We start from the raw sequence: 19,610 nt of genomic DNA on the forward strand, positions 1-19,610 counted from the left end.
CCCTGTGACGTTAGCAGCCTTCGCGGCTATTTATATCCGCGCGATTGGATTTCATTCATGAAACCGAGGCCTGGTGTGTCTGCGCTCTCGGGCGCGGGTTGCAAAGGTGCCTCCGCTTTACGCAGACCCGAGGAGCCGGGGCTCGAAGGCGGATTGCCCGGGACCAACATGCGCAGAGCATGGGAGACCCCGGTCCTTCTCCCAAGCAGCCGGGAGGGGTGGGTCTGGGCTATTCGTGCCCCGGTCCCGCACCCCCAACGTCCCACCCATTCCCGTGCATCCGCTGGCCCTTTGTCCCAGGCTCTGGAAAAGTAAGTTGGGCCACTAACCGGCTGGGCAGCATGGCTTTCTTCCCCCCAGGAGCTGGCCGGCCGCGGACTCCGAGGGAGGACATTGGCTTTTGTTTCAAAACCGAGCCCAGCTGCTGACTAAGGGCTGCGTTAGCCCAGCCTCCTCCTCCCCTGGGCGGCTGCACGTGCTGGCTGGCTCCCCCCTCTGGGTTACCTTCATCCGCGACCGGGCTCAAGGGGTCCTCGCGGGGACGTAGGGAGGCGCCGCTGACCCCGACCCGAGTGAGGGGGCGATTTACCCTCTCCTGCAAATGGCTGAGTGAGGAGGTGAAACTGCCTTTCTGGTCTCTCACCGGGTATCAGAATTCATGGCACTCAAAGAGACCCCATCCTTCCTCACAGAAACTCTTGCCCAGGCTGACTGGGAGTCCTGAGGACACATCCAGGGGTGGGTTTCTGCATTCACCTAAGAATGCTTATGGAATGCTGCCTGGATGACAGGTACTTCGCCAAGCCCCAAGGGGTGACAGTGAAGGCAACCAGGTCGGTCTCTACCCTCACAGAGCTTTCCGTCTGTCTGCTACATTTCTATGCCTGAGCCCCCCACCCCCCCCTTTCTAAGGATACAACCGTTGGGAAGGGGGGTGGAAAGATACCAATACGCTCAGCTACCTTAAGGGATGTATTCATTTAATTAATCTTCATAGAGGAGCCTGTGCACCAAGAGCTAAAAAAAATATGGCCACAATGTATCCTTGGCCTCAAGGAGTTCTCAGGTAAAGTGTTCCCCAGACAGTGAAAGGCTGGGTAAAGGAGAACGCATTTTATTGTAAGGGCTATTTTCTGTGTGCGTTCTCTCTGAAGAAATAGATTTTTTTGCTTACACCTCTCTGTCCCTCGGTTTCTTTTAGGAAACCATCTTAAATTTCCCAGATGGGTTACTCTCCCTCTCTAGAAAGCCCAGATGAATTCAGTCCATCAGGTATTGCCACCCTCGTTTATATTCCCTCATGGAGGCAGACTTGCCTTGTGCTCTTTGAATCCCCCTGAGACTTCAGGACATGATGGAACTCATGGTTTTTCTAAGGAAAGACATCACGGGCAGCCTGCTTTGTTTAAGCTAGCCTCACTGTACCGTCTTTGAAAATGAAGTTACTCAGGCCCTAATTTTTGAAACCCAGAAGAGAGGGGTGTGAAAAGTCAAGTGGTCTCGTCTAAGAAGTTCAAGACAGATACAGGAGGGGGTGATCATTCACTTGGCACAAAACTGACTTCCCTTAGGCTATTGAAGAAGGACTCCATTTTTGAAAGACTTAATCAAGATACATTCTCTTCAGGAACACAAATCTTGGGAAAGTTAATTAACCCTGTTCACTCCTAGCAATCAGTCCTCTTCATTGCAAGCCATTTCTCTTCAAACTGCCCAGGACTAAGAAATAGTGTAGAAAGTCAAAGGAAATGGGAATCCGTAAATACTGTGGCCCTCACATATGCGACAGGTACAGGATGAAATGGTTTAAAACCCATTTTTCTCATTTACTATCCATAACCAGTGAGGTAAATGCAATTAGCATCATCACCGTTTTTTAAAAGAATTATTTAATTTTATTCATTAATTCATTTATTTTCACTTGGTCAGAGAGAGACACACACACAGAGAGAAGGAAAGTGAGTAAGTAAGCTACCAGGCCTGGGATTCAAATTGCGGTCACCATGTGGGAGTGTCCAGTGCCTTAACCACCATACCACCAGCTGGTCCCTCATAACCATTTTATAGATGAGGTAATTGAGGCATAGAGAAGTTAACTGTTCGAGGTTTCAACAGTTCAATTTGCACCTGAGCTGTGCCTGTGCCAAAGTCTTATCACTAACCTGTTTTTTAACACCATGACTTTCCTCAATTTCTTCTGTTTCCTCAGTCATACATTAAAAAGAGTTAAGTGACATGCTTCTCTTAAACACCAGGCGGTGCCACGACTGGGAAGACACTCAAAGAGATCAGCTGGTAAGCTAACTTTCAACTATTTCCCTCTGCTTCCAGGGCACTGAGGCCTTACAAAGGATGGTCCTTCCATCGGAGAAGAACCGCCCGTCATCCTGAAATTGCCTAAATACACAAAGCGGAGGGAAACTAACTGGAAGAACTTTGAGCATAATCAAACTGAAACAATAATACGAAAATGACAGAGGACAGGCCAATTTGTTCTAAGAAGTCCTTTCAAATGAGGGCAGTGATCTAAGAGGTGGTATCAGCCCCAAACTTCACATAAAATACCCTCTTCTGAAAAAGTTGGGGAAAAGGCAGCACAAGGTGCTAACGATATTTTGCCAACAGGAGAGGAGAGAAAAGGAGCAATAGCAAATGGGAATGTCTCCCTGCTCATGGCATCACCACACAATAATCCACCTTTGTCTAGTAAAATTCTTGCTTACAAATAAAATCAATACTATTCACTTTAAACAAACATAAAGATAATGACCTACGTGGAATTAAACCAGCACTGAGTCTTTAAACACTTTCATGTTTGTATTGCACAAAAGTGGTTAAGAAACTGTTCACTAGCTTTTATGGTAAATAGCTTACCAAAGTCCTAGGGTGAAAAGAAGTCCTACCCTCGAGATATGGAACTGTACCATTATCACAGAAGAATACCGCTCATGTTACCTTCTTGAATCCCCTCTCAATCATTGCTCTGTCCTCCACCTCCACAAATTTGTCGTTTCGAGACTGTGCTATTAATGGGAGCATACAGTATGTAATGTTTCAAGATTGATTTTTTTTTTTTATTAAGCATACTGCCCTTGAGGTTCATCCAGAGTATTGCCTGTATCAATAGTTCATTCCTTTTTATTGCTGAGTAAATTTCTATTATATGGAGGTACCAGTTTGTTTATATATTCAGCCACTGAAGGGCATTTCAGTACTTTCTAGTATTTTCTATTATGAAAAATAGTTCTGTAAACATGCGTATATAGGTTTTTGTGTAAACACAAGTTTTATTTTATGAGTGTCCGGGGATGCCACTGCCAGGTCCTAGGCTTTGTAAGAAACGGCTACACTATCTTCCAGCGTGGCTGACTCATGTACACACTCAGCGACGTGTGAGACCTGCACATCCTCGCGAGCAGCTGCTATTCTCGCTATCTTGTACAGAATTTCAGTTGTTCTGATGGTTGTGGAGTGGCAACGCACTGCATTCCTGTAATAGCTAATGATGTCGAACATCTTCTCATGGGCTTATCTGCCTTCCTTATCTACTTCTTGTGGAAATATTTGTTCGTAACTTTTGCCTATCTTATCACTGGATTGTCTTTTTACCACTGACTTTTTTAAAGTTTGAAATATACATAAATTCTGGGCTCACACAATTTTCCCACTGGAAATGAAATACTACCTCAAGATAACTCGATTTGATTTACTTTAGAGAGAGATTTTTTTGCTATAGGGCACTTGGCATTTGTCGGAGACAAAAAGCGAAATATCACCCCTGAGGGCGTATGGCCACGCAGCAACAATCCCTTCTCCACTCTCGGGATCTTAGGCAGGCATGAACATGTGCGGGTCATGAGTTTTAAGCCACTGGGTCTGGGACTCGAACTGAGTAGACTACGTGGGAGTCTGGCCTTAACCATTACGCCCTCTGCTGGTCCTGCTAACTCTATTTTCAACTCAATCACTGTAGTTCAACATTCCTACTGCCATTAGTTTTAGCAAGAGTATTCTCAGGTATCACAGACACTTACGCGACACTCCTACAGAGAGGGCCTTTTCGGGTTTATCTTACGTCCACATTTCAGCGTTCAGTAACCGACGCTGAGAACTGGGCCGCCAGGCTCACTGGCCTTGCCTTCTGCGCAGGTGCACACGCGCCACCTCCGGCCAGCGCACCACTACGCAGCCTCAGCTGGGACCAACCCAGCCTAACCAGAGACCGTTTGTGCAGTTCATCTCTCAGCTTTTGGTGCAGCTGGATGCAGTCGTTGGCTCTTTAGGGGATATTATCCTGGACGACGACTTCCAGCTGTTACTGAGAAATTTCACGAACAAGTACTGCTAGAGATTTGAAGATATGGAAGAAAAGAAACTCACCTACGGGCCTATTTGCAAGAATAGATGTGTTTGGTAAAAAGGTATATTGAAACACGGCTGCTGGAGCGATGCATCGAGTTAATGGGTGACCCCCGCTGCAGTCAACGTTGCGGTACCTCAAAGATGTAGTGGTGAGGTTGGTGACACGGTCCACACACTGCTCACCTGTATAGGTTTTCTGGCTCTTAAGGAAACGCCGACTACAGAGTAGGAGAAGGCTGAGCACTGGACTTAAGCAATGTTTAAAGGCAATTTCCTTTACAAATGGTTTTGCTTGCTAGCTTCCAACAGTGGGAGGGGTCTGAATAGCACCTGCAGAAGGGGCTGGGCCAGGCTCTGGCTAAGGTTGACTGTGTTGACGGGCAGATCACTGTTCTCAGGTTCTTCATTAATGCTAATTACGTGGATTGATGGGTCAAAAGAAAATGACATGACTTCCTTGGCACCTCTTTGTCCCAGAACAAAGTGTATTCAGTTACTCTGATATTCCTCTTGGAGTGGATGTTTCTGAGTCAGACTAGTCTGGGGCAAAATGTCCAGCATTCCACATGAGAATCCTTTTTCCAACTTTACTGTTGTTATGTCAACAACATGGAAAAACTCAGCATCACTGACCTTGTATGTCCTAAGTACCATAGGCAGGCTTTGCATGGATCTCTCTGTGTGTACAACTCTTACCCAAGGATAACAGTGAAAACCATTTAGCCCGGGTGGCCCAGCTGTATTGACAACTTGAGGATTTATCTCAGTGTTACTCAAACCAGCTCTTGAGATCTCCAAAGCTCCTATTTTCTGCCCATTGTTCTGGGGGAGATCAGAGCTAGTTAGGCTATGGGATCAACAGAATGTCATGTTATTTCCCTGAAAGCTCCAGCTGGAAATGAACTCCCTGTCTTGCATTTGTAGTCTCGTTATCACTGTTGGTCCTGATGTAACCCCCCCACCCCCAACACTTAGGCATCATTTTGGAAAAAAAAAAAGTTTTTTTAAGAGATGAATATTCAATCTAACCTAGAGGATCCAATCTTGGAATTTTCACGATAATCTATTTAAGTGTAAAGTATATTCAATAATGTGTGCTTTTTATTGTTAGTTAGGTGAAGGCAACGTTGTTTACAGTGCAGTTCCTATTTTACTGGGTCCCAGTGAATTTGAGGGCCATGTACTGAAAAGAGACAAAATGATATCACGTTCTTACAGCATGTTAAGTTTTTTGTGTAGATTTGCATAAAGTCCTTCTGTGTGGATCCATTTGTTAGGCTTTCTGTTGGGGTAGGGTTTGACAAAAATGTGGTTCTGCAAGGTCTGCAATTCTATCTGTATTTTTCTGTCAAAATCTCTCCTACCAAGATGGTATTCCACTGGTCCAGCTCAGCCTGTGTAAAAGGAGGCAGCAAACAGCTTTCATGTCCTTTGTCATTTGTCTGGCTTTGTTTAGACATGGTATTACAGATTGGAAAACATGTATGTCACAACTCTGGAAGAAGAAAATCACATTTAATGGACAATGTGTATCTTTGACATTCTTAAAAGTAAAAATATAATTCTGCACTGGATAATAATCTCCACTTGAAAGGGACATTTGTTTCAGGAACAAACAATGTTCTTAACATTATGAGGTGTTAATGCTAGACTTTGCCTTACCTAATTAAAAATAAATTACATTTATGTGTCATAATGTGTTTTAAGGCTATCTTGCCTGACCTACTGTTTCACATAATAACTGTCTCTTCACTAAACAAGTCCAAAAAAATGAACATACAGTAAAGAGAGCAGAAGATATTGGAAAAAGAAAGAAATGGAATTGTATTTGTTCATTTCACAAACTGGTCGTGTAATTTAGTGCTAATTCCTTATTACACTATACCTCCATGCCCCATCTGTCAAATGGGGACAAGAATAATAACTTTCTAAAACATGAAGAGGACTAAATAAGGTTTTTATTAATGTATTTTTTTATTTTTTGGAGAGGTTTTTGCTATAGGGCATGTGCACTCACCAAAAAGACAGAGAGAGACAGAGAGACAGAAAGCAAGAACTCACCCCCGAGGGGGGATGGCCATGCCACGATCTCTTCTCCTTCATTCTTCTCTCGGGATCTTGGGTAAGCACGTACATGCACCCAGCGTGAGTTTAAGCCACAGGGTTCAAGACTTGAACCACAGTCGACTACATGGAAGTCCAGAGACATAGCCATTACATCATCTGCTGGTCCACTAAATAAGGTTTTAGAAAATATTTTGTAAAGTATAAAGCTCTAGGGCCACCCCATGGCCTGGTGGTGAAGGGAGCCAGATCCCACATGGCCAACTGTGCAGTTCAAGTCCCTAACATGGTGGCTTCAGAAACATACTTAGCACATGTGCATGTATGCCCCAAATCCCAACAGGATGGGGAAATGGAGGAGAAGTGATTTCAGCATGACTATTCCCCATTGAGGGGTGCTTTGTCCCTTTCCTCCTCTCTCTGTCTCTCAGGTGAGCACTTGGGCCCTCTGGCAAATGAGAATAAAAAATATAAAGCTGTATACAAACTGGTAAGAATAAAAACGGGATCATTATGAGGCCATGTAAAAATTCTGTGTAGCACATAGTATTATTTGATTTGGGAGTACCAAAGACGAATGAAAATGAAACTATAGCATTCCTACAGATCAACCATTGACTACTGACTGTTAGCATTAAAACTAAGAGCTTCCACCAAATTTCCTCTCTGAGGTAGAAAGTTTAGTTTCAAAGGTTTAACATTTTTTGTTCTGTCACTGGCTTATAACTGCTATGTTCTCTCCCATTTATAGAAATGAGCTAAACTATATGCTGAAACTAGAAAAATAAGTGGCCCATACATATACACACATTCCATTTCGGAAAAACAATTCCACTTCATCTTTCTGTCATATTTTCCTGCTTTCTGAGCATCTTTAATATACATGTTATCCAGTCTTCATGACAACCTTGAGAACCATTATCCCCAATATGAGGAATGAGGAAATGGTGTTTCTCAGAGAGCAAAAATTTACTCGCTGTTAGCAGAGAGGGAACTGGAATTCTGACTAACCTAGAATTCTCTGATCTTCTGACCATATGGAAGTACATATTCTGAAGTAATTGAGTGCATAGTAAACACCATATATAGATGCCACTTTGAAATGGAATATATGTTTTTTTTAGAAATACCAGTGACCTAGAAAGTAGACCTACCTGAAAGTCCTTAGGAAAAAAAAGCTGAATTGTGCGTTTTCCTTAACTGGCATTCCTACGCCTTTCATGATAGACTCTGATCTAAAACACAGAAGATCTGACTTGTACTGCACGCAAGGACATCTGTCCTCAGGCACACAGTTTCAGAGTGTCTCCTTAGCTCTGTAAATATTTACGTTTGCTTTAAGATTTCACATGACATACATTTACCACTTGGTAAACTCCTCTTCACGGACAAGTAGTGAACTGCATCACATGGGAACGACATAAGCAGTTAAACACTTCAGGATCTACATCGGAGGCACACAATCCCTTAGCTTGTAAACATAAGCCAATGACTCCAGGGATCAGAGATGAAGACTTAATTCCTGTCATGGCACCAGTCTTAGAGGTGCCTGAAGTTCTGGTGAGAGGCGTGAGCACTTCATTGCATCTCCATCCCCACTGTGTTTTGAATAGCATTATGGGCAGAAAAGCCCATAGTAAATGACTTTTAATCATGGAAAAGGATAAAACGTTTATGGGACACTTTAGACACACCTTAGGTATAATTTCTTCTAATCGTATGTATGCGTCATCTCTCTGCTTTATGACAAAGCTATAATTTCAAAGGAAAAACTGCCCTTAGTGGTTTCATCAGTTCTATAATCATGGCCAACTTGGATCGCCCATGAAAAGGCACGTTGAATTCACGAAAATGTTTTGCAAAGAGTAAAGTGTTAAAGTACTAGTGCGCATCAGGTATAATAAACACCAAGATCCCACCCCCTGACTTTATAACCTTTGATAATACTAGTCAATGTTGGGTGAGCACATACTGCATAGGTCCAGGGCTACCCGCTCTCATTAACTCCTTACAATGACTTGATGAGGGAGGGTATCATCTGCCCAGTATCATCCCCATTTTACAGATGAGGAAGCCTGATGATCAGAAAGGTCAAGTCACTTGCCAGAGGTTGAATACTCAGTAAAGTATTATCGGCCTTAAACTAGGAACTCCTGGCAGGAGGCTACTTCCATAGAATTAGCACTTTATATTTACTATCCCTTAGTCATTCAGTCAAAGTAATCCTGATTACAATGCATGATATCACATAGTGTGCTTAGAAGACTAAAGGGGCTATAGCTCCTAAATTCTCACATCAAACTCAGGTAAACTTCCTTAATATTCTATTTTTTAAAAAATCTTCAGGGAGGCTGAAGGTTGTGTAGAGTTGAAGAGAAATTATCTTTTTTTTTTTTTTTTTTTAGAGAGGTTTTCGCTATAGGGCATGTGTGCTCACCAGAAAGACAGAGAGACAGAGAGACAGAAAGCGAGAAATCCCCCTGGGGTGGGGCATGACCACACCCTGGGACTCGAACCGCGGTCAACTACGTGGGGGTCCAGTGACATAGCCATTACACCATCTGCTGGTCCCAAGAGAAATGATCTTTATTGAGATGACTTCAGGTTTCTCAGGATTCGTGACAGGCAGCCAATGCCATGGACCAGGTGTGGATAGTGATATGCTCTCACCACTACCAATTAGAAACAACACATAATTCATGGGAACATATACAGTGCAATCTTTAGTTCATTTCGTGCTATTTCCTTTAAAAAATTAAATTATGGGCCAGCCAGTGGCATGGTGGTAGAGGTGGCTCGATCCCACAGAGCCAACTAAGAGGTTTGAGTCCCGATCTGGCATGTGTGTACATGTGCCCAAAATCCCGAGAGGAGAATGGAGGAGAAAAGCGTGGTCATTCACTCTTGGGGGTGCTTTCTCACTTTCTCTGACTTAATTTCTCTCACTCTGTTTCTCTCCAGCAAGTGCATGCACCTATAGTAAATTAAAAAAAAAAATTCATCCCTCTTCTACTTCCTAATGAAATAAGCAGGATACTACATAATTTCACTTTGTGCTAGCAATGTCAAGAGATGAGATAAGAAGGGAAAGTCATGTAGAAAACACAGGAGTTTTAAGCGATAAGGTTATATTGAGTTGTCAGGAAAGTCATGACACACTTTTGCCTGGAAAAACATAGAAAAATGTCATGACTTTTCTGACAACCTAATAAAATTTGATTTAGGGAGCTGGATGGGTGATGTTCTACAGGGCTTACCCAGAAGGGAAAATTCTGGATTCATGTCCAGAGACCTCCCTGAATACAGTGGGGAACGCATGTGCCAATGACCCAGGGCTGGCTGAGGCTAGGGGTGGATCATGGCATTCCAACTCTGCTGAAAGTGCTGTCTCTGTCACTCTCTCTCTGTTTCTCTAAGTCATAGAAGAAATAAGCAAATGTTTTTCTTAAAAGTATTGATTTAATTTTATTTATTATTATTAGTTTTAATTTTTGCTATAGGGCCTGTGCATTCACCAGTGTGAGAGAGAGAGAGAGAGAGAGAGAGAGAGAGAATCAGAAAACAAGTTGTCAGGTCCATGACTCTAACTGCAGTAGCTGTGACTCTAATTGCATCAGTGCAGCGATGCAACCACCATACCACCTGCTGGCCCCATAAGTAAACTTAAAAAAAAATTGATTTAAACATACGGGCAACATGGATAAAGTAGAGTTAGGCTTTTAGTGAGTGTTCATTCTTAATTATTCAAGTAAAGAATATTTCTTTTATATTCTTCATGGAGTGCATGCATGAGAGAAAGAGAGAGAGAGAGAGAGAGAGAGAGAGAGAGAGAGAGAGAGAGAGAGAGAGAGAGAGAGAAATGAGTACCCTCCACAGGGTTTGACTAGTCCATGATCCTTCTTCTAGTCTTCTAGCCCATTGGATCCTGGGCCCTTGCAGGCATGCCAGGCGTGTTCCAGGTTGCACAGGCCAGGGATCTGAACTGTGGTTGTCATGTGGGGTCTAGCTTCTCTGCTGTTTCACAGAGCAGGCCCATATTTCTTGATGTTTAGATGTCTGTGTCAACCTAGCTGGGGAAAAAGCTGTACATACAGACGCCATTAGTTATAAAGTGGTGTTCCCTTCTTCTTAATTCTTGGCCAATCTAGTAGCCTTGTTGAAATTCTGGTTCTCTCACTCTTTTGAGTTACGCTGCACCTGAAGGGGCAGTGCTATTTGTGTAGGATAGATACCAAGTGAGACATTCATCACCACACACTCAAAACCAAGTGTCAATACCTCAACTCAAATACTAGCTCTTCTTAAGAGTAAAGGTGATATACCTTGTTCTTTGAATAACAAGAGTTCTTCTGTTTTCTGTGGAAAGGTACTACCACCACCATTGTGCTTAGAAACATTATTGTGTGTATTACCATGGGCTTACTTCTGGGTTCGATGTTTCTTTTGAGTTGAAGTGTTTGAGATGGTTATTGGTGAAAAAGGCATATATATCCTGAATAATAGTTTAAAAACAAAACACATTGGCATAGGAAAAACACCTTGGAATTCTCTTTAAGTGTGTATTTTTGCATACTATCCATTAATGAGGGACTAAGATACTGAGAAATACTGAAATATCTTGCTAACGAAATATTCAGTGATGTCCAATGTAATTAAATTTATTTTAATGTACTCCATTTTATTGTAATTTAATTAATTTAAGTGATAAACTTGTCTAACCATATCAATTACACTTCTTCTTCTTCTTTTTTTTTTTTTTTAGAGGTTTTTGCTATAGGGTGTGTGCGCTCGCCAGACAGACAGAGACAGAGAGACAGAAAGTGAAAAATCACACCCCCCCCCAGGGGGGATGGCCATGCCGCAATCCCTTCTCCTCCATTCTCCTCTCAGGATCTTGGGGAGTTTTAAGCCACTGGGTCCGGGACGTGAACCACGTTTGACTACGTGGGAGTCCAGCGACATAGCCATTACGCTAACTGCTGGTCTCTGGTTTTGTTTTTGAACTGGTATTTTCTTTTCTGGTCCTACCAAATACAGTGAATAATATATACAGACTGATGTAGAGTCCAGGCCACTGACTTAAGTTTTGTTGTTCAACTTCTTGTGGGAGAGTTTCCTTGAGCAATTCACTCTTTTTTTTTTTTTTTTTTTTTTTTAGAGGTTTTTGCTATAGGGTGTGTGCGCTCGCCAGACAGACAGAGACAGAGAGACAGAAAGTGAAAAATCACACCCCCCCCCAGGGGGGATGGCCATGCCGCAATCCCTTCTCCTCCATTCTCCTCTCAGGATCTTGGGGAGTTTTAAGCCACTGGGTCCGGGACGTGAACCACGTTTGACTACGTGGGAGTCCAGCGACATAGCCATTACGCTAACTGCTGGTCTCTGGTTTTGTTTTTGAACTGGTATTTTCTTTTCTGGTCCTACCAAATACAGTGAATAATATATACAGACTGATGTAGAGTCCAGGCCACTGACTTAAGTTTTGTTGTTCAACTTCTTGTGGGAGAGTTTCCTTGAGCAAATCTAGCCACTTCTCTCATGCTCCAGTTTCCTCATCTGTGAAATCAAAGTGCTCAGTCCAGAGTAAACAGTTTATGGCAGACTAGGGTTCCAGAGTGACCACACTATTTATGTTGAAATTACTACAAAAAGACAGAAGACACAGCTGTCTGAAGAGGTACTTCACTTTTTTATTATAGAAAATTAAAAACACTTACTCAACAAGCACTGAATGAATTCTTTCCACATACTTATTACTAAATTAGGCTGATGGTTTTATTGATTTCTTACTAATGGCTTTCATTTGACTTGGGTTTAGGCTTGCTAGATAAAATAGAGGACATCCAATTACATTCAAATATCTGATGCAATATTTGGGGCATACTTTCACTAAAAAATTATTCACTGTCTAGAATTCAAATGTCAATGACATCTTGTATTTTTATTTGCTAAATCGAGCAACCTAACTGGGTTGGAAAGGGTGAGGTGAGAGGGACAAAAAAATTTGATGAAAGGAGAGTAGGCAAAATTATTTTGAAGTCATCAAATAGTGAATTTAATAATAAATAGAAAGACCTAAGATAAGGTAATCAAGTAGCATTTCCCAAAGTTTGTTTTATTGGACCAGCTCTGTTAATAATAGAAAATAATCTTCTATTTTAAAGACTATTAGTCAAGTTTGAGCAATCCTTTGTATAGTATCATCTTTTTTTTCCCCTTAGGAATTATTCATTTAATTTTATTTATTATTATTATTTTAAAAAATTTGCTATATAGCACATGCACTCAGCAGAGAGAGACATAGAAAGAGACACAGAAAGAGGGAAAGTGAGAAAGAACGCCACCAGGTCTGGGACTCAAACTGCAGTTAGCCATGTGGGAGTCTATCATCTTAACCAACATGCCACCTGCTAGCTCCCTATTATCACCTTCTTAAAGAAAGTTATATTGCCAGCTATTATTCCATAGCCCAGATACTGCCATTTAAATGGTTAGTTCAGTGTTACCAGCAGCGCTGATTTTAAGATGCCATAATTAATGTTAATTAAGGTAGTACAGAAGCTGCTGACTCAGTACTAGAAACATTCCCTTAGTCAAGATTTGTGGTCCATAACATGTCAGTGAAATATACTCAGATGGTTCCAGAGTATGATTACAAAAGAAACAGGAACTCTTGGAGCTGGCAGATGGCATGGTGGTTAAGGGCGCTGGACTCCCACATGGCTGACCGCGGTTCTAGTTCCGGACCTAGCAGCTTGCTTTCTCAATTTCCCTCTCTTTCTCTCCCATTCTGTCTCTCTCTGATAAAACTGAGATAAATAAAGTTAAAAAAAAAAAAAGAACAAAAGAAATAGGAACTCTTCCGTGCACCACCTTATTCATAGCTTGAGAAAGAACATGTTGCTATCTTGAAAATTAAGGACATGGTATCATGGCTGATGAAGTATTTTTCCTTGAGCATTTTGTTACATTCGTAACAATTTCTGGTCATTAATCTCCTCAATCAACACACTGAACTGCTATCATATGGTATTCTACAGAAATAATACAGTGGGCCTCACTTGATAATATTCTTCTCTGATTTTAGCTGTTCCCAAAGAATTTGGTGTCATGGTGTAACCACCACTAAGCTTCTAGAATCGACCCAAATTCTACCTTACCCCAGCCTCAAAACCAATCAACCTGAATCAAATACTAAAACTATGCTGACTGGAAGATCCAAACGAGTAAAAAGAGGGTGGAAAAAAAATCACAAGATTTTTGGATAATATGTAAATTTAGTCTTCTGTGTTTGAATAACTGAGAGTATTGATAATAATTTGTCCAGTGATAATAACAACAATTTAATACTATTTATTAAATGTTTACTCCTCTGTTTAGTGCTTTGCATCATTAAAACCTGTGAGTGACTATTATCATTATTACTGTACAGATAGGAAAGCTGGGGCAGGGGTAGGGGAAGGGGAGAAATTAAGAAACTTGTGCAAGCTCATATCCTTAGAAAGGGGAGTTTAAGGATTAAAATTCTAAATCCACAGCAAACCAAATTCACAACTACTATAAAATACTACTGAAAAGTGGAAAGGTTTACTGTGAACAGATATAGTTTATAAATGTATATTCTCTGCTTTGTCAGAACAGATACAGACTCCACTGTTAATTTTATTTAAAAGTCAGAAATTAGGTCCTTTGGCATGTGCTTAAAAAACTGAGTATAGGGAACAAAAAGGCTAATGCCAAACTGAAGGAGGTAGAAAAGCCAAGCACCTGTAAAGGAAAGAAATCACAAGGAACTTGTTTTCGTTCCATTTTTAACATGCATAAGGCTGAAGTCTGAAAAAATTTAGTTTTGAGCATAGCATTAGTGGGACCCTAGGTTTTCTGAAAAATTTTTCCAGTATAAAAATGTCCAACTCTCATTTCTGTTAGAAACCCAAAGATTTTGACCCAGTCCTTGTGCAAAAGAAGTTTTAAAAGGGCATGAGACCTTAATAGTGTACAAATGAGAGAACCTAATATTGATCTTGTTTATTTGAGGAGGAAGCATCATTAGATCTGTAAGGCAAATGGGAATGAAAACATTCTATAGATATGGATTTATGAACATTTTGTTTTGGGAAAATCTCACAAAATATCAACCATCAACCCACATTTTCAACATGGAAGGTAGAATAGGAGTTCTAAATGTAAATGACCTCATTTTGTAATCATGTGGCAGCATCCTCACTGTGGTAGATGGTTACTCTGGTGGCTTCTGGTGAGCCCACCTCCCAGTATTTGTGCCCATGGGTGGCCCTTCCTTGGAGAGGCTGGCCCAGTGACTTTTAGCTAACAGAATGTGGTTGAGGACAGGTCACACCAGTTCTGGACTCAGATTTTAAGAAGGTCTGGCAGCTTCTGCTTTGTATTCTCAAGGAATCTATTCATTACTTAAGAAGCTGGACTATGTTGATACTGTTCTTTTTTTTTAACTATTATTTTATTACATGTTTTTGCCACAGTATGCAAAATAATTACCCTTGTGAAATAGAAATTTATGAAAATTCAGAGATAGATGTTAAGGACTGACAAAAGAAGAAGTTTAAGTATTATGGCACATGCATTACAGAGATAAGATTTTGTGCAGACTTCAAATTTGGCTCTCTTGAATATTTACTGGTTGACAAGAAATGGTTTGGGAAACCTTTGAAAAAGATTAATTTTACTACAAAAAAGAACACACTTTCTGGGTTCTGAAGCAATTAGTATTTGAAGATACTCTGGTTGTCAGGGGGTCAGGTTGAACTTTTTGAAGAAAGAATTGTTTTGAGTATACAGTTGCCTGGGAAGCCTTCAGTTGAGCTCAACTGTTGAACCACTTTCTTCATAGTGAAGCTGAAGGAACCAGACATGACACATGTAAGAATAGACAGATTTGTTGGTCCACAGGTAGGTTAGTCATGGATCAGCTGGGCTAGATGGTGGGGAAGCTGAGCTATTCTTTTTTAAAGTTTATTTATTTCTCTCATGAGTAAGACAGAAAACAGACAGAGAGACAGAGACACACAGAGAGAGGGAGACCACCCTCTTTGTGGTCCTGATCCCACAATCCAGCCCTGGCCTTCAATTAGCCTCAGATCAAGTCTTTAGACTTGAACCAGGAACCTTTCCATGTGGGATAGCCTAACAGAGCACTGAATTCCACTGTTGCGTCACACTGTCTAGTCCAAGACTACCATTCATGAGAAATCTAACCTAGCTACACAGAGTGGCCCCACAGATAAGAGGCTACATCCCAGAAAACAGCCTCAGCTGAGCTCTCATTTGACAGCCAGCACCAGGTAAGGTGAGTGATGCCATCTTGGACTTGGCCAGTCTCTATACCCAACTGAACTATCCGAAACTGATATCATGTGGCACACGTAAGCTGTCCCCATAGTGTCCTGTCTAAATGCCAGAATTATGAGTAAATACATAAATGAAATAGTTATTTATTATTTTTTAAAGAGGGATTTATGCTATAGAGCACATGTGCTTTCCAGAGAGACAGGAAATGAGAAATCACCCCCAGTGGGGACTAGCCATGCCAAAATTCCTTCTTCTCCATTTCCCTCTTGGGATTTTGGGCACACATGTACATGCACCTGGCATGAGTTTTAAGCCATCGGGTCTGGGACTAAAACCATGGTCGACTACTTGGGAGTCTAGTGATGTAACCATTATGTCATCTGCAGGTCCCATGAAGCAGTTAATGTTTTAAGCCACCAGATTTTGGATTAATTTGTATGCAGCAATATATAACTGTAATTATATCAGGTTTTTCTTTTTCCATCCCTCAGACTTTGTTTTAGAGGAGGCATTCATTCATTCATTTCATTTTATAAAATGGTAACAACTTCACCACATTGTAATCTTCCTCTTCTCCCAACTTTGTAATGGAGAAAACATTCATTCTTCAATAAATATTTGCCAAGTTTCCCTGTTGGGTACTGTTGGGCCTCAGCCACGCAAAGATTTTTGAGACAGGCTTAGAAGAAAGATTTCTGCCTAACAGAGGAGATGGAAAAACACATGCAGGCATCTGTTCTGTGTGGTGCAGTATTGTGTACCAAGTTCAATGGCAGTGCCAGGAAGGGTTCACTTCATTTTGCCAGTGGCTAGAAAGGTGGCGTTCAGACTCTTCTAGAAATGTCTTGCAAGAAACATGGTTTGTATTAAACCTCTAAGAATGAAAGGAATTCTCTCAGGTGGAGAAAGAGAGGTATGGAAGAAAGTCATTCTGTCCTCTAGGAGAGCATTATCAAAGTTCTGACGGCATGAAAGAATATGTAGTTTCAAGAAACTGAAAGTAGTCTTGTGTGACCATAGTACAAGGTGAAGTAATAAAGGCCATCTAGCTGCCTAAACAGACAGTGCTTTGAATGCAATTCTAATGAATTAGATTCGAGGACAAGATGAAGCCATCTGAATGATTTCTTTAAAAAAATTTATATTTCAATGAAATGTAACTTACATATAGTAAAATGTACACAGCTGAAGTTAAATGACTTCTTATATATGTAAACACCAGTGTGGCTACCATCAAGATGAGGCCAGCATGACACTCAGGACAAAATCTGACAAGGGTATCATGAGGACAGACCCACAAATCATAAACAAAATATTAATGAATAGAATCTAGCAATTTATACAAAAGTTAGTACATCAGGACCAATGGGTCAGGAATGCAAGGTTGGTTTAATGTTCAAAAATGAATAATGTAAATCACCATATTAGTAGACTAGAAATCCATATGATCATTTCAATAGATAAGATAAGCAATTAATAAAATTCAACACTCTCATAATAAAAACTCTTATCTGAGTGTTTAAAGCAAGGGAAAGATGTAGTCAGATGGCTAGATTTATGCTGTTTATAGAGTGAAAGACTCTTTATCAAACACTCACAGTTCCTGCTTGGCATTCCCTAGGAGAAGTTTCCAGAGACAAGGAAGAAAGCAAAATCCACAGATTCTAACTCTGCCATTTGAAGAACACTGCCAAAAGTTGATTGTCAAGTGAGCAATAGATTTATGCCAGATCACTTTAAAAGCTATGCAGACAAGCAAGTACTCAGACAGAGTCCATTAAAAATGTGATTACTCTAAACATCACAGGCAACAGTACTAATGGATATTGCTCACACATCTCTCAGTGTGACTGCTATATGTTGAATCAAACCAACAAAAACGCTGCATAGCTCAGGCCTATAGTAATGGCTCACAGCAATAAAGATAACAGGTACAAGTCAGGAAAACTGAGTGCTATTTTTGCCTCTGTCATTTTCTAGTTATGTGCACTTTGGAAAGAGAGTTTACCTCTCTGGGCCTTTTTCTGTCTATGAAATAAATAGATTAAACTAGACTTGGGATGAATCAGAACTGGAATTTAGTTGTTTTATCCCATCAATGTGACCTGTGCTTCAGTTTCTATGTCTATTTAATAGAAGGAAAATTTAAAGTGTATCTCTGAAGATTAAATAAGATTATGGAAATAGAACACTTAACATATTTACTGTAAGTATTAAATACTCAATAAAGGTAGATGTATTAATGTTTTTGAGAATTAGCTATTGGGTTCTAAAATGCCATAATGGTAAATAGTAGAGTGGAAATACTACTAATTTGTCTGACATGGAGATTGGTAGGTGTTGTAGAAAGCTTTGAAATTCTGCATAGCCTGCCTATCATCACAGGTGGCATTGTAAGGAGCTTGACAATTTTAGCAGGAAGGAAAACAGAAGGGTAGACATTCTTGTGTGATTTAATCTTGGTAATGTACCAATGATTTCATTACCATGTGCATAAAACTATGATGACATTTCTTATACTCTGATAAGTAGTAAGTGAAAAATTCAATTATATGATGCTTCCATAGCATTTCCATAGAACGTAATTAATGTGACCACTAGAAACCCCTATGGATTATACCAATGGATTTAACTAAATTGTATGTTTACGTAGGTAATGCAACAGAGTCTGACATACATAGTCAGACAGGGTTTTTGCCAGCTGTAAATAAGTTACTCACAGGAACAAAGAACAAAATGCCCCCTTAGAGAACTATAAATTTAATAATCTGCATTTGCAACATAATATACTGCATCTAATAAATGGTTGTTTTTTTCCTAAAGGCATGTTCCTAGTATCATCTGAGAGGTCGAACTACTTAGACTGGGCCAAATATTCTATACTATAAATTTCCATGAGACAAGTTTAAATGATTATACTTTTGGATCATGTCTCCACCTTACATCTGATGCTTTCTTATGTATGGACAATTATAGTTCACATTATAAAGAACTTGTAATGATTACAAAAGAGTTATATTTTCTTTCTTTCATTCTCTTTTAAATAATTTTTTTTTTAACTTTTAAAAATTGTTTTAGGTTTTTGCCATAGGGCGCATGCACTTGCTGGAGAGAGAAAGACAGAAAGAGGGGAAGTAAGAACCCCCCCCCCGCCCCAAGGGGGAATAGTCATGCTGCAATCCCTTCTTCTCCAATCTCCTCTTGGGATTTTGAGCACACATGCCCACATGCCCAGCAAACTGCTGAGTCTGGGACTCTAACCATGGTCAGCCCTGTGGGAATCCAGAACTGCAACAATTACGTCACCTGCTGACCCCCAAGTTGTACTTTCTGTGGCCTTTTGGGCAGTATTGGCAGCTTGGCTACCTCCCTCGGTCCTTTGGGGCCAATAGGTGCTGCCTCTGGGATGCTTCTCCATTGGTTACATCCCCTGACATCGTGAGCTTGTGACATTACCTCAGCAAGGTGCACCGTCACCATTGTGTGCACAGGGTTGAGAGCAGGATCTGGTTTTCAAACTTTTCCCTTCTATAGTTCTTTCTCATCTTTTTATTAACTTAGGGCTGGGTAGGTGGATAGGGCATCATGAACTCTGTTTTATACTCAGAGAGTCAATGGTGCTTTACCCAGGCCCTCCTGTTATTTAAACAATCCAAAGAAAGAGGGTCCAGGGCTGTCATTTTTAAAGTCACTCAAGTGACTTCAGTTAGTTCTGCTGATATTCAAGAGGCACTGTGCTGTGTCGTGCAAACAACACTCCAAATGGAGAGCCCATACCAATATCATTGGGAACATGTAGAAAACCTCGTATTCAATAAAAATATTCCACAGTGCAGACTGAGGGATAGGATATATAT

The 19,610-nt window shown here is 40.7% G+C and overlaps 1 protein-coding gene and 1 long non-coding RNA gene across 6 annotated transcripts in view; one reads left to right on the forward strand and one right to left on the reverse strand.

The window, feature by feature from the left end:
* Positions 1-19,610, reverse strand: part of RHOBTB1 (Rho related BTB domain containing 1) — a 146,038-nt gene that overhangs the window by 81,111 nt on the left and 45,317 nt on the right. For 2 of the 5 annotated variants that reach the window (XM_006147068.3, XM_006147071.3), the window contains exon 1: positions 4,035-4,616. The exons of 2 other annotated variants lie outside the window; for them this stretch is intronic. The gene's annotated coding sequence lies outside the window, so the exon portion shown is untranslated. Of the gene's footprint in view, positions 1-329; positions 407-4,034; positions 4,617-19,610 lie in introns of those variants that run through there. One more of the 5 variants, XM_006147069.3, reaches the window with a different exon arrangement.
* LOC114007576 (uncharacterized) lies at positions 60-3,168 on the forward strand. Its single transcript, XR_003549181.1, has 2 exons — positions 60-311; positions 2,332-3,168. It is a non-coding gene; the product is annotated as an uncharacterized LOC114007576 (long non-coding RNA).

The sequence above is a fragment of the Tupaia chinensis genome, unplaced genomic scaffold (assembly GCF_000334495.1).
Source record: "Tupaia chinensis unplaced genomic scaffold, TupChi_1.0 Scaffold000199_1, whole genome shotgun sequence".
Classification (NCBI taxonomy): Eukaryota; Metazoa; Chordata; class Mammalia; order Scandentia; family Tupaiidae; genus Tupaia; species Tupaia belangeri.